The sequence below is a fragment of the Chiloscyllium plagiosum genome, unplaced genomic scaffold, assembly GCF_037043375.1.
Source record: "Chiloscyllium plagiosum isolate Xiang-an unplaced genomic scaffold, Cpla_swu_hap1 HiC_scaffold_10, whole genome shotgun sequence".
NCBI lineage: Eukaryota > Metazoa > Chordata > Chondrichthyes > Orectolobiformes > Hemiscylliidae > Chiloscyllium > Chiloscyllium plagiosum.
Window position 1 is genome coordinate 88,729,463 of NW_028270148.1, and position 14,100 is coordinate 88,743,562.

Sequence of the window (14,100 nt, forward strand, 5' to 3'; positions counted from 1 at the left end):
TCTTCCTAAGATATTTGAACCCTCTGCACTCTCAATGTTTTTGATTTGCCTCATCCCATCTACCACAAGCATCTAGCGGGCCTTCATCCTGGTACTGCTTGCAGCAAAGGCAGTACCCACCATGAAGCTTTGAACCTGGCAGTACAACTAAAGCTGCTAGCCAGCCTAGCAGGGGTGGAAGTCCTGTTGTAAACCAACCTCATCTTGCAAAGTGCATTATCGCTGTGGGGTAAGCCTCTTATCAATCTGGTGTTTTCCTTTGATAGGGAGAATGGTGTGGGTCAGTATTGTTTGCATTTTAATAAGGGGAACAGATATGAAAACATCACTCAACTATTTCAGTTTTTGTTTTGATTTTCTTTATCAACCATTACATCTAGTTGCAACTCTGCCATCACCTGAACTGGAGCCAGTTTGCTCTGTCATGCCCCATTGACTTAGATGATCTTGGTAGATATCTGCTGGAGGTAGGGGGCTTAATAGCTCCAGATTACTAGAGATTTTCTTCATTGATGCAGGAGTGTCATCCTCGGCTCCTTGTGCTGAAGCTGTTGGGATCAGTTGTGGAAGTAGTGAAGAAGTGCTGTTAATGTTGTAGATATTCAGACATGAGGGATCTGATACTGCTCCTTCACCTGGGTGCACGAATCCATCTCTGTTCACTGAGGAAATCTGTGTATCTTTTGCTAGCCACTGCTCCACTGAGCACATGATTAGTATTAGAAAGCAGTTTGGAGCGCATATGGGTAATCTTCCATGGCAGTCACCACCCTTTCCAAGATTGAAGCTGTTAACTTAAATACAAGAGAACTTGCAGATCTCATGCCATGCATGGTCTCCTGCTTACCCTGTGCAAAGCTGTACATGATCTGTGCAGTCTAAGAAGTGTACCGCTGTTAGTCTGGTAGGTTCTGTGCAAGCAGTCAGGGAATTTGCAGATTTTTCATTCTTGTTGTAGATTGCTTCGGCGTCTGGTCAGTCATTAGTCTAGGCTGTCAGCCCAAGTTGGCCGGAAGGTTGGGCCACAGTCAGTCCTCCATGATCAATTCAATGAACACTTTAGGTGACGGGGTTGAGGGTTGGAATATTAGAGAGCACTGTTTTGGAAGAGGAGGGAGGTGGGAGGGAGAACCAACCCTGAGAAGTAGAGGCAGAAATTTGAGATACTTCGGGGACAAGGATGTTGAAGAGGGGAAATTTGATATTCATAAGGGCGTTTTGTGCATGGGATACTGTGGGAGATGGAGGTTATAGGCAGTTACCACCACTGTTGTCTCCAACAGAGGAGTGTGCATTACGATGGAGGACATGATTAAACTGTAGTGACTGGGCTTAGGGTGTAAGTATGAGTTGCTGTTGTAATTCCAGTTCTAGATGAGAACATGTAGCGGAATCAGTCATGATGGACTGTCCAGGTAGAAAGGGACATGGAGGTGGGTGGGCCCTGATAATCAGCTGAGCCTGGGATTCACTGTACCTCGTAAACCTGCATTGCCTTCAATGAGATTTTGATTCCGTTATGTGACCAAGAATAGAAAATGGCAGCAGATACAACGGGTGGATGGAGTCATTTCTATTTGCGGGGCTAAACGTCAGGGGTGGGGTCTCAACATTTCGGTGATGGGAGGCCCTCCAGGGGTCAGCTGCATCAGTCATGCACTTATAGAATCAAAGTTCACTTTTTTGCAATCATATGGTTTTTATGGTGCATTAAAAGTGTCCCCATTTCTAAGCCTGAAATTCCGGATTCATGTCCCATCTGCTCCAGAAAATTATAATAACATCTGTAAACAGGCAGTTGAAAAAATGACTAAGCACTTTTGTGCAGTAGTGGTGTCCCAACTTCTCAATCATGAGGCCTGGATTCACATCTCACCTGCTCTAGAGGTGTGTAATAACATCTCTGAACAATTGAATAGAGAATACCTTACTCTTGTCAAGTGCATGCAGCATATGACTTTGTGGGATACAAATGCTGGTTGCAGGCAATTTTAGGAGAAAATGAGGGCTGCAGATGCTGGAGATCAGAGCTGAAGGCAATTTTAACCATGTCCTTACAGATCGAAAATAGACATCTCTTTGAGACAGAGGTAATCTCAAACACATTAAAAGTTGAACCTGCAGGCCACGAAATACAAAGCCAATGCCAGACCTCAGACAACACAGGGCTACATAGGCCCATACTGACTGTAAGTATAAAGCAACATGCTATTACTTTCAGTGACGTCTTTCATGGGTGATGTAGAGCTGGGAAGCGAAGAGTTCAGTGCTCATGCAGCACTTGCAATCTCCCAGTGTATCTATGTGATATTATTGGTGGTGTTTTCATTGGAATAAAGTCCAATGTCAAAGCTGGATGCAGAGTAATTCCATGACTCTCATTGTGGAAATACTCCATGCCCCACTGCATGGAATAATATGCAAAAATATCATTTGAGAGTGATGTGAATACTGACTGCTTGCATTACTGTGGATCTTTCCATTCCTTATGATTCCCAAACATGGCAACTGATAGATCCAGCCACAGCAGGTGTTATTGTCGAGGTTATTGGAATGCAACAAAATTGCAGAGAAATAGTAGAGAAAAAGGTGTGACCAGGACCAGTAGAAACATAGTGGTACCAAAACCCTGCACATGAAGGGCTCTCAGGATGTGGAAGAAGTTCGAGGGCCAGAACCTATCATCATTGATACCCAAACTGCACCCTGTTCATTCATGAGAAATGGTAAGATTAAACTGTCCCAGAACTTTTTCTGAACAATGTCAGCTGCTGGAGTGGGACTTGTGACCTGAAGGGGTGGGTGGCCAACCTATTCTGATCACTGATTTTCTGTTCCAGAGCTTATGCTCGAAATGTCAACTCTCCTGCTGCTTGGATGCTGTCTGACTGGCTGTGCTTTTCCAGCACCACATTTTTTGACTCTATATTGTTTGATTCAAGGTGACAGTCACAATGTGACTCAAGGTGACTGGCTTGTTCCAAATAGCCAACAGCAACCTGTATGGAATCTCAGGTTTCCACACACAAATGTATTTAGACTATTGCTGATGACATTTATGGTGAATCAGAGAGCTTCATCTCATTTCTCTGTGATAAGCTTAGTGCTGCAGTTTGGGCAATAAGATTCATGAACATAGTTGGTTTCCCTGACTTGTAGCCATCATAGACTGTAAACATTTTGCATTGAAAGGAAAATGTCATAATGCAGCTGAGTTCATCAATAGTAAAGGATTCCAGTCCATCAATGTGCAAGTGACCTCTGTTCATAGGTTCCACTTCTCAGACGTTTGCACAAGTTTTCCTAGGCGTTGCCATGTTTCAAATATGGTTGTGACCTCTCATGTTTTTGCTGCAGTTCGGGGCCACATGTATTACAAGGATGGTTCGTGGCAGTCAAATGCTATCCTTTGTGACCAGGGCTGATGATACTGTCGTGCAGTGCTGCTAACTGAATTGGAGCCTAGATATCTTGCTGTCAATTTTTCGACAAAGGCCACGATGAAGCAGAATATGGGCCTCCTAGCAATGAGATCCTGGTGCTTGGTTAGTCTGTGGTCTCTTGCAGTACATTCCAGATGTACACTGCTGCATAATTCTAGCATGCTATTCTCCACAAAACTGGAGAAAGTAAAGAGAGGGTGTTAGGGATACTGAAGAGCTGGGAGATGGAGGACAACATTCCAAGTAGGAGAATTAGGACACTAAACAGGAGCCATCACCTTCAGCTTGATAGAGTGCAACTGTGTTGGATACTACAAACCAGGCAGGATTTAATTGACACCAAGTTCAAGTAGATACAATGACCCTTCGTTGATTACAAAATTGTTGGTGCTCTCCATGAAGCAGTTTGTTTCCATTCTGTGAGACAACTGCCGATTCTTTGTTTGCTTTCTGTGTTTGTTTTTAGAGTCATAAGGATGTACCGCATGGAAACAGACCCTTCAGTCTAATTCGTCCGTGCCAACCAGATATCCTAAATTAATCTAGTCCCATTTACCAGTGCTTGGCCCATAGCACACTAAACCCCATTCAGATGCCTTTTAAAAGTTGTACCAGCCTCCACCATTTCTTCTGGCGGCTCGTTCCATACACATACCGCCTGAGTAATGATGAGTGTTTTGAACCATTTGCAGTCTGTACTCTGTGACTGTCCTACATTGTAACCCAGTATATCATCTTTGTACAGTGGAATTTAGAGAAAGAATAGCAATGATGTAGAGAGTTGTAAGGTGGAATGTGGCTAAAGACAAGAAGGCTGTACAGCCTGGTACTTAAATGATTAAGATAGGAATATGCAGTTGTGTCGGGAACACGGGCTGTGTTGATTAGGCCAGCATCTTTTGCCTATATTAAGTTCCATTGAAAGGCTATGCTGAGCTTCCTTTTTGGACTGCAGTCCTTGAGGAGTAGGTACACACTTTAGGGAAGGCATTTCTGTGTTTTAACCTAGTGACACTGAAGGAACAGCAATATGTTTCCAAGACTGGCACGAGAGCGGCCTGAGGCAGAGCATGCAAGAAATGGTTCTGGAAGGTTTTTGCTTCCCTTGTCCTTCTAGATCGTAGTGTGGTGGCATTGGACAGCATTTTCTAAAGAGCTTCGGTGAAGTTTTGCAGCACATTTTGTAAGTAGTACTCTACTGCCAGTGTTCATCAGTTTCAGGGGAAATGACTGGCATCACGTCATCATACAATCATGTGGGCTGCTTTGGCCTGGATGGTGTCAAGTTTGCTGTTGGAGCTGCGTTCATTCAGGCAACTGGGGAGTATTCATCATTGTAACTGTTGTGTCATTATGTTGAAGGCAAATGGCAACTTAGGATTGCCAGTACTTGGCTGGCTGAATGGCTTGTCTGAGCACTGGCGTCAGGTATCAAGCAGAAGTGAATTCTTCCCCCTATGGTGATTGGGAGAATCCAACTAGCATGTAGAAGGGTGCTGGAGGGTCGTGGTTCCTAATTAATGAGGTGAATTTGGATTGATCACATGTACCTCATGGAGATAAACCCTTCATGAAACCTGACCAAAACTGAAACTTAAGTCAATTTCTGCTGTTCTGTATTTCTGCCTCTTCAACTTTACTCAAATGTACCCTTGCCTCAGCTTATCTGACAAAATCCTCATCCATATCTTTGTTCCTTCTAAACTGGAATAATCTAATGTAGTCCTTGTTATGACACAAGCCAAATCAAATCAGCCTCGCTATCACTGGATTCACAACATTCAATGATCCTCAAAATTGCTCCGTTGTTCAGAACTAGATTTTAGAAATCATAGATTTTGAACACTAATTCTATAACTGAAAGAAAAATTAACTATTTATTCTTAAAAATATAACTTCAGCGCACAGATGAACCAGAAAGTGACCTAATTGATATCTATGATCTAAGCCTAATTGTCTTTGAATATAAACCCCCACTCTCTCGCCAACAGATAGATGTAGTTAAGGGACAAATTTTTAAAAAAGAAAATAAGAGATTTGTAATTTGTCAGTTTCATTTCACAAGAATTCATAGCCTTCATGAAATCCTTAGATGATGTGCTTTATTAGAGGTGCATGGATTGTGTATCTTGCTTGAATTCCAAAGCCATAGTTAATGCAAATAGCTTCCACACACCTCTAAAGATTTTTTACTTATTTCTTAAAACTGGAATTGTCAGAATTTACGGTAAGTTGATAACTGGAGAATAACCAGAGAGAACAATACTCACAAAAAACCCAGGTTAGCAGCCTCCAAAGCAAAACCTACCTGCTACCCAAAATTTAGTCAGAGTCAATTCACTCTTTGTTTGCCCTTTTTCAACATTCTCTGTGGTTGATTAGCCAGTACCAGCTCTCCATTGGTTGACCGATTCACCATACAACTAGCTGCCAGTTCTTGGACATAGCAATATCTTGATGTTGAATCGTCTACAGTGTTCTTAGAGTAGTAATTAATCTGCATTATCTTTCCAGGCCAGTTCAAACATCAGTCTTTTGTGTTCCCTTTTTTTTAATTCAACAAACTGCTGTTTCAAGTTCAATCCTCAACTGCAATTCACAATTCCAAACCAGTATCAGAAAAAAAGAACATAAGTGATGGTCTGAACACTTCAGGTTGCTCTCCTCAGTTCTACCCTCTACAGACTTGCACTTATTGAAACCCTGCCAGCTATGTCCTATTATAGATTAGGTCATGCTAGCCTCCCTCTCCTGTGTTTGCAGACCTCCTATGTTATGGATTTTTTCTGGTATGGTATCGTTGATTTTCTGGGTTTTATTATTTCAAATCTACCTGGACTCCTCTGTTATTGTTTATCTCTCTTATTGTATCCAGCCTGACAGGCAGTTAGCTCCCGCAGCTCTGACTACTTGAGTCATTGCCAGTTTCAATGACTGCATGACTTTGTCTTCTGCAGCCAAAGCCACAAATTCTGAAACTCCCTCCCTAAATCTCCACATCTCTGTCCCACTTGCCATATTTGAGACTCCTTTGGACATTTAGTCATCCATGCTAACATCTTGATGTGACCCACTGCCATTATTTGATAATACTTATGAAGTGCATTGGAATATTTATAACATAGAGCATAGATCATCACAGTGCAGTACAGGCCCTTCGGCCTTGATGTTGCGCTGACCTGTGAAACCAATCAAAAGCCCGCCTAACCTACGTTATTCCATTATCATCCATATGTTTGTCCAATGACCAGTTAAATGCCCTGAATGTTGTGGAGTCCACTACTGTTGCAGGCAGGGCATTCCATACCCTTACTACTGTCTGAGTAAAGAACCTACCTCTGACATCTATTCTATATCTATCACCCCTCAATTTAAAGCTGCATCCCCTTGTGCTAGCCATCACCATCTGAGGAAAAAAAACTCTCACTGTCCACCTCATCTCATCCTCTGATCATCTTGTATGCCTCAATTAAGTCACCTTCTAGCCATTTTCTCTTTCTCGAAAACCGCCTCAAGTCCCTCATCCTTTTCTCATAAGATCTTCCCTCCATTCCAGGTAACGTCCTGGTAAATTTCCTCTGCACCTTTTTCCAATGCTTCCACATCCTTCCTATAATGCAGCAACCAGAACTGTACGCAATACTCCAGTGTGGCTGCACCAGAATTTTGCACAGCTGCAATATGACCTAATGGCTCCAAACCTCAATCGCTCTACCACTAAAAGCTAACACAGTATACACCGCCTTAACAACCCTGTCAACCTGGGTGGCAACTTTGAGATATCTATGTACATGGACATCCCGATTTCTCTGCTCATCCAAACTCCCAAGAATCTTACCATTAGCCCAGTACTCTGCATTCATGTTACTCCTTCTAAAGTGAATCATCTCACACTTTTCCGCATTAAAGTCTATTTGCCGTCTCTTAGCCCAGCTCTGCAGCTTATCTATGTCCCTCTGTAACCTGCAACATCTTTCCACATTGTTCACAGCTCCACTGATTTGAGTGTCATCCACAAATTTACTAACCCATCCTTCTACGCCTTCATCCGGGTCATTTATAAAATGATAAACCGCAGTGGCCCCAAAACAAATCCTTGCAGTACTCCAGGATGAGCATTTCCCATCAACCACCACCATCTGTCGTCTTCCAGCCAGACAATTTCTGATCCAAACCTTTAAATCACCCTCAGTCCCATGCCTCCATATTTTTTGCAATAGCCTAACGTGGGGAACTTTATCAAACGCTTTTCTGACATCCATATACTCCACATTATTCACTTTACTCTCATCCACCTGTTTGGTCACCTTCTCAAAGAACTCAGGAAGATTTGTGAGGCACAATCTACCTTTCACAAAACCATGTTGACTATCCCTAATCAAATTATTCATTTCTAGATGATTATAAATCCTATCTCTTATAATCCTTCCCAAAATCTGTCCACAACAGAAGTAAGACTCACTTGTCTATAATTACCAGGGTTGTCTCTACGCCCCTTCTTGAACAAGAGGACAGCATTTGCTATTATCCAGTCTTCTGGCACTATTCCTGTACACAATGACAACATAGAGATCAAATCTAAAGGCTGAGCAATCTCCTCCCCAGCGAATCCTAGGATAAATCCCATTCGGCAAAGGGGACTTATCTATTTTCACACTCTCCAGAATTGCTAACACCACCTCCTTATGAACCTCAATCCTGTCTAGTCTTAATAGCCTGTATCTCAGTATTCTCCTCAACAACATTGTCTTTTTCCAGTGCCCTTCATATCTCTTTGGACTCCACGCACCGCATCCCACTACTAACCGTGACTGACCCTAATCTTGACATACTTATCGGAAGCTTTAGGGTTTTCCTTGATCCGACCTGCCAAAGACTTCTCATGTCCCCTCCTTTGTCGTCTTAACTCTCTCTTTAGATCCTTCCTGACTAACTTGTAACTCTCAAAGAATCCTAACTGAGCCTTAATGGCTCATCTTTATATAAAGCTACTCCTTCCGGTTGATAAGAGATTCACTTCTTTTGCGAGCCATGGTTCCCTTGCTCGACCACTTCCTCCCTGACTGACATGTGTCCTTGATAAGTATGTACCTAAGAGCTGTTCCTTGAATAAGCTCCACATTTCAATTGTGCCCATCCCCTGCAGTTTTCTTCCTATCCTATGCATCCTAAATCACATCATAATTGCCTTTCCCCCAGCTATAACTATTGCCCTATGGTAGATATCTATCCCTTTCCATCGGTAAAGTAAACGTAACTGAATTGTGGTCACTTTCACCAAAGTGCTCACATGCCTCTAAATCTAACACCTGGCCTGGTTCATTACCCAGTATCAAATTCAATGTAGCCTCACCTCTTGTTGGCCTATCGATATCCTCCTGCACACTTTGGACAAAAACTGACCCATCTAAACTACTTCAACTGTAGTGTTTCCAGTCAATATGTGGAAAATTAAACTACCTTGTTACTTTTGCTCTTATCCAGAATCATCTTTGTAATCCTTTCCCATACATCTCTGGAACGTTTTAGAGGCTGATAGAAAATTCCCAACAGGGTGACCTCTCCTTGCCTGTTTCTAACCTCAGCCCATACTACCTCAGATGGGTCCTCATCAGATCTTTCTGCCACCGTAATACTGTCCTTGTCTAACAATGCCACACGTTCCCTGATCTTACTGAAACGCCTAAACCCAGGAACCTGCAACAACCATGCCTGTCCCTAATCTATCCATGTCTCCAAAATGTTCACAACATTCAAGTCCCAGGTACCAACCCATCCATGCTGTATGTTCACCCACCTTATTCCGGATGCTGCTGATGCAGAAGTAGACATACTTCCAACCACCTTCCTGCCTGCTTGTATATTCCTGTGACTTTGAAACCTTATTCATGGCCTCACTACTCTAAATCTCCTGTACACTGGAGCTACAATTCAGGTTCCCATCCCCCTGCAGAATTAACTTAAACCCTTCCGAAGAGCATTAGCAAATTTGGCCCCACAGTATATTGGTACCCCTCTGATTCAGGTGTAAACCATCCCATTTGTAGAGGTCCCACCTACGCCAGAATGAGCCCCAATTATCAGGTATCTGAATCTGTCCCTCCTGCACCATCTCTGTGGCCACATGTTGAACTGCTCTCTCGCCCTCGTCCTTGCCTCGCTAGCATGTGGCACAGATAACAAGCCAGAGATGACCTCTCTTGTTTGTTCTAGCTCTAAGCTTCCACCCCATCTCCCTGAATTTTTTCCTTACATCCTCAGTCCTTTTCCTACCTATGTCATTGGTGCTTATGTGGATCACGACTTGGGGCTGTTCCCCCTCCCATTAAGGATCCCAAAAACACAATCCAAGACATTAAAAGTAGTATATTCTCCAGTCCAGGAGAAGGAACACAGCAGAATGAATCTAGTAGCAGGGAGAGAATTCAAGCTTTTGCAGCAGCAGCGAGAGATCTGTATCGAGCAGCTTCAACTCCAAAGCCTTCAACAACTGAAAACAAAAACTAAAAACCCTGGGTCTGTGTGAGCCTGACTCCAGTTACTTATGCTTCTTTTGTCTCGCTTATAAAAAAGCTATTTCTATTGCTTTCCATTGAGCAGACACCTCTCCACCAGGTTGACAACACTACTTTCAAGACAAACAGGACTGAACAAATTCTTCTTTAAGTTCTATATTGTCACATGTACACACATGCACGTATATGTGGAATTGGCAAATCAAAAGATTGGTAGTTGTCCAGTGCAAGTTCTTGGAACACTGGCATGCTGGAGATCTTCACTGGTGCCGGGAGTGAAGGTGGGTAAAGTGGGTTTGCTGAGAACAGTGAGGGAATCTCCAATGAGAACAAAGGTCAAAGATTTAGCAAAAAGAAAAAACAGAAGCCTTCAGCCTTGTGCTGTCCATGCCTCTGCAGCTTTCTCAGTTGCAAATGAGCTGCCAAATGAAAGTGACACCATCGCCAGACCACTGGCATCCTGAAGAAGGGCTTATGCCCGAAACGTCGATTCTCCTGTTCCCTGGATGCTGCCTGACCTGCTGCGCTTTTCCAGCAACACATCTCCGGCTCTGATCTCCAGCATCTGCAGACCTCACTTTCTCCTCACTGGCATCTCTGCCAACAGATGGATTGTCTATATAACTTTGCTCAGTCCTGGTTGGCTATTTTAGGGACTGTATTGGTCTTGGGGCACACAGGCACTCTGCCATCCTGCCCAGAATCCAAGGGAGGCATGGGGAAGGCAACAAGGTTTCCACTTTTAAACTTCACTGTCAATTATACCGGCCCCAAATGTAGAGTAATATTATGCACATTGTAAACAATGCAAATGTAAATAGTCACCTCATTCAGCAGTTGCATTCAGCTTCTGCACAAAATTAATATGCATTGTTTATTTCTGTATAATTTTTAGTGGTACTTTTCTGTTGGAAGATGATATTAAAGGTTGCAGAACCGTGAAGGGCAGTTGGAGTTACAGATCAGTCATGATCTAAATTAATGGTGATTAAGGCTTTATCTAAGTTCATGGAATAGAGGCAGTGCTGTATAAGCTCTAACAGCCCTGTAAAAGATTGTGGTATGCTGCTGCCTTGAACTACTGTAGTCCTTTATAGGTTTGTTGAAAGTCATGTTAGGAAGGAAGTTCCTGGGGTTTGACCATTGACAATGAAGGAATAGCAATGTAGATCCAAGTTAGGATGATCTATTCCTTGGAAGGGGACTTTGTCTTGTCCTTTATAGATGGTTGATCATGGTTTTGAAAGTTATTGTTGAAGCAGTCTTGGTAAGTTGCATCTAGCAGATGATACATCAGCATGGTGTTAAGCTTCTTGGTTGTTCAATCTGCACTTATCCAGGTAAGCGGAAAGCATTGAATTCCATCGTACTTTTGACTTGTGCCTTGCAGATCATAGACGGGCATTGAGGAGACGGGTTAACTCACCACAGCATTCCTAGCTTCTGACCTGCTCTTCTAGTCACAGTATTTATGTGGCTGGTCAAGTTCTGTTTCTTTGTGACAACCCACAAGATGTTGATAGTTGGGGATTTAATGATGATAATGTCATTGATCATCAGGGAACATAGCAAGCTAGTTAGATTATTTTGTATTTGAGATGGTCATTGTCTGGCACTTTGCCCAGGTATTGCTGTGTGTGCCACAAGCTGCTTCATTATTTGTTGGGTGCTAAATGGTGATGAACATTGTGCACTATACACCCAACTTCAGACCTATGATGGAGGGAAGGTCATTGAGGTTGCTGAAGATAGTTGGGCCGAGATCACAACCTGACAACCTCATTGCAATGTCATGAGGTTGAGTTGATTGACTTCCAGAAACAACAGTCTTCTTTCTTTGTGCTCAGTAAGACTTCAAACAGCAACCCACTGATTTCAAAAACAGAAGGTGTTAGAAAAGCTCAGCAAGTCTGGTAGCATCTGTGAAAAGAAATCAGAGTTCACATTTCGGGTCTGGTGATTTTTCAATGGTAGCTCGGAAAATGTTGGTTTACGTGAGAAGATAGCGTGGAGAAAGGAGGTAAGGCGTAAACAATAAGTGGGGATAGAGCTCAAAGAGAGAGAAGAACAGTTGGACAGACAAAGGAATGGATAACGATCTGGCTCAGAAGGTGACTAGCAGTTAGTGGAGACTTAGTGGCTAACAATAGGTACTGTGTAATGGCAGACTGTGAGATAACAAGGTCTGGTGTGTGGAGTAGGGGGCTAGATCATAGGAGAGATCAGGCCCTAAAATTGTTGAATTTGGTATTGAATCCAGAGGGCTGCAGGGTTCCCAAGCAGAAAATGAAGTGGTGTTCTTCTAGCTTGTGCTGCGCTTTACTGGAACATTGAAGCAAGCCAAAGACTGATAAGTTGGCCATGGACTAGTGTGGTGTGTTAAAGTGGCAGGCAACTGGAAGATCAACGTCTTTGTGCTTCATTTCCCCAGTGTAGAGGAGATCACATTGTGAGCAGTGAATGCAGTAGACTAGATTGTGAGAAGTGCAGGTAAACTGCTGCTTCACCTGGGAGGTACGTGTGGGCCTTCGGATTTTGAGGGAGCAGATAAATCAGCAGGTGTTACACCTGCGGCGGTTGCAGACGAAGGTGCTGTGGGGGGCTGTTGGGAGTGAAGGAAGACTTGACTAGGGTGCCCTGGATTGAACGGTTCCTGTGGAAATGAGACAAGGGAGGGGAGGGGAATGTATGTCTAGAGCTGGTGGAGATGGTGGCTGATGGTCATCTTCTGGATGTGGATGCTGGTGTAATGGTAGGTAAGGACAACGGGAACCCTATTGCTGGGAGGGAAGAGAGGATGAGGGCCCTGTCGACAATGGTGCTGGGGAGTCCTTTGTTGAGGAAGAAGGTGGACATTTCGGAGGCTCCCTTGTTGAAGTTTGCCTCATTATAACACATGCAACGGAGATGGAGGAACTGGGAGAATGGAATTGAGTCTTTACACGAAGCAGGGTGCGAGGATATACAGTCCAGGTAGTTGTGGGTGTTGGTGGGTTTATAGTGGATATTAATGGCCAGTCTATCCCCAGAAATGGAAACAGAGCTGTTGAGGGAAGGCAAGGGAGGAGACAGAGATAGGGCGGGGTGGAAATTGGAAGCAAAATCAGTGAACTTTTCCAATTCTGGACAAGAGAGGGAAGCAGCACCTCCAATATCATAGATATATCAGAGAAAGAGTTGTGGTAGGGTTTGGAATAGGACTGGAGCAAGGAATGTTCCTCGTATCCCATGAAGAGATAGGCATAACTGAGGCCCATGTGGGTACCCATGGCCACCCCTCTGACCTGAAGAAAATGAGAGCAGTTAAAAGAGAAGTTGTTGAGGGTGAGGATGAGCTCGACCAAGCGGTAAAGGGTGGTGGTGGATGGGTACGGTCCAGGCCTTTACTGCAGGAAGAAGTTGGAGCCCTGAGACCAACCTGGACGCTTAAAGGAATTGCACATCCATGGTGAGGATGAGGCAGTTGAAGCCTACAAACTGGAAATCCTGAAACTGGCGTAAAGTGTCAAAGGAATCATGGATGTACATGGGCAGTGACTGGACCAGAGGAGAAAAGACTGAGTCAAGGTAGGAAGAGAGGGTTTTAACCCCTAGATTTCCATTGACTCCAGTTATAAAACATAAAACCAGCACAGTACAGGTCCTTCGGCCCTCAATGTTGCACCGACCTTTCATACCAATCGGAAGCCCATCTAACCTACACTATTCCATGTACGTCATTTGGCAAATAGAATTAAGGAGAATCCAAAGGGTTTTCACAACTATATTAAGGACAAAAGGGTATCGAGGGAGAGAATAGGGCCCCTCAAGGCGGCCTTTGTGTGGAGCCACAGAAAATGGGGGAGATACTAAATGAATATTTTGCATCAGTACTTACTGTGGAAAAGGATATGGAAGATATAGACTGTAGGGAAATAGATGGTGACATCTTGCAAAGTGTCCAGATTACAGAGGAGGAAGTAATGGATGTTTTGAAATGGTTAAAAGTGGATAAATCCCCAGGACCTGATCAGGTGTACCCGAGAAGTCTGTGGGAAGCTAGAGAAGTGATTGCTGGGCGTCTTGCTGAGATATTTGTATCATCAATAGTCACAGGTGAGGTGCCGGAAGACTGGAGGTTGGCAAACGTGGTGCCACTGTTT

At 43.6% G+C, this 14,100-nt stretch overlaps 1 protein-coding gene across 8 annotated transcripts in view; it reads left to right on the forward strand.

The window, feature by feature from the left end:
- LOC122552980 (KH domain-containing RNA-binding protein QKI) overlaps positions 1–14,100 on the forward strand; it is a 562,983-nt gene that overhangs the window by 127,451 nt on the left and 421,432 nt on the right. The window contains exon 1 of one of the 8 annotated variants that reach the window (XM_087991530.1): positions 2,166–2,189. The exons of the other annotated variants lie outside the window; for them this stretch is intronic. The gene's annotated coding sequence lies outside the window, so the exon portion shown is untranslated. Of the gene's footprint in view, positions 1–2,165; positions 2,190–14,100 lie in introns of those variants that run through there. 8 annotated transcript variants of the gene reach the window in all.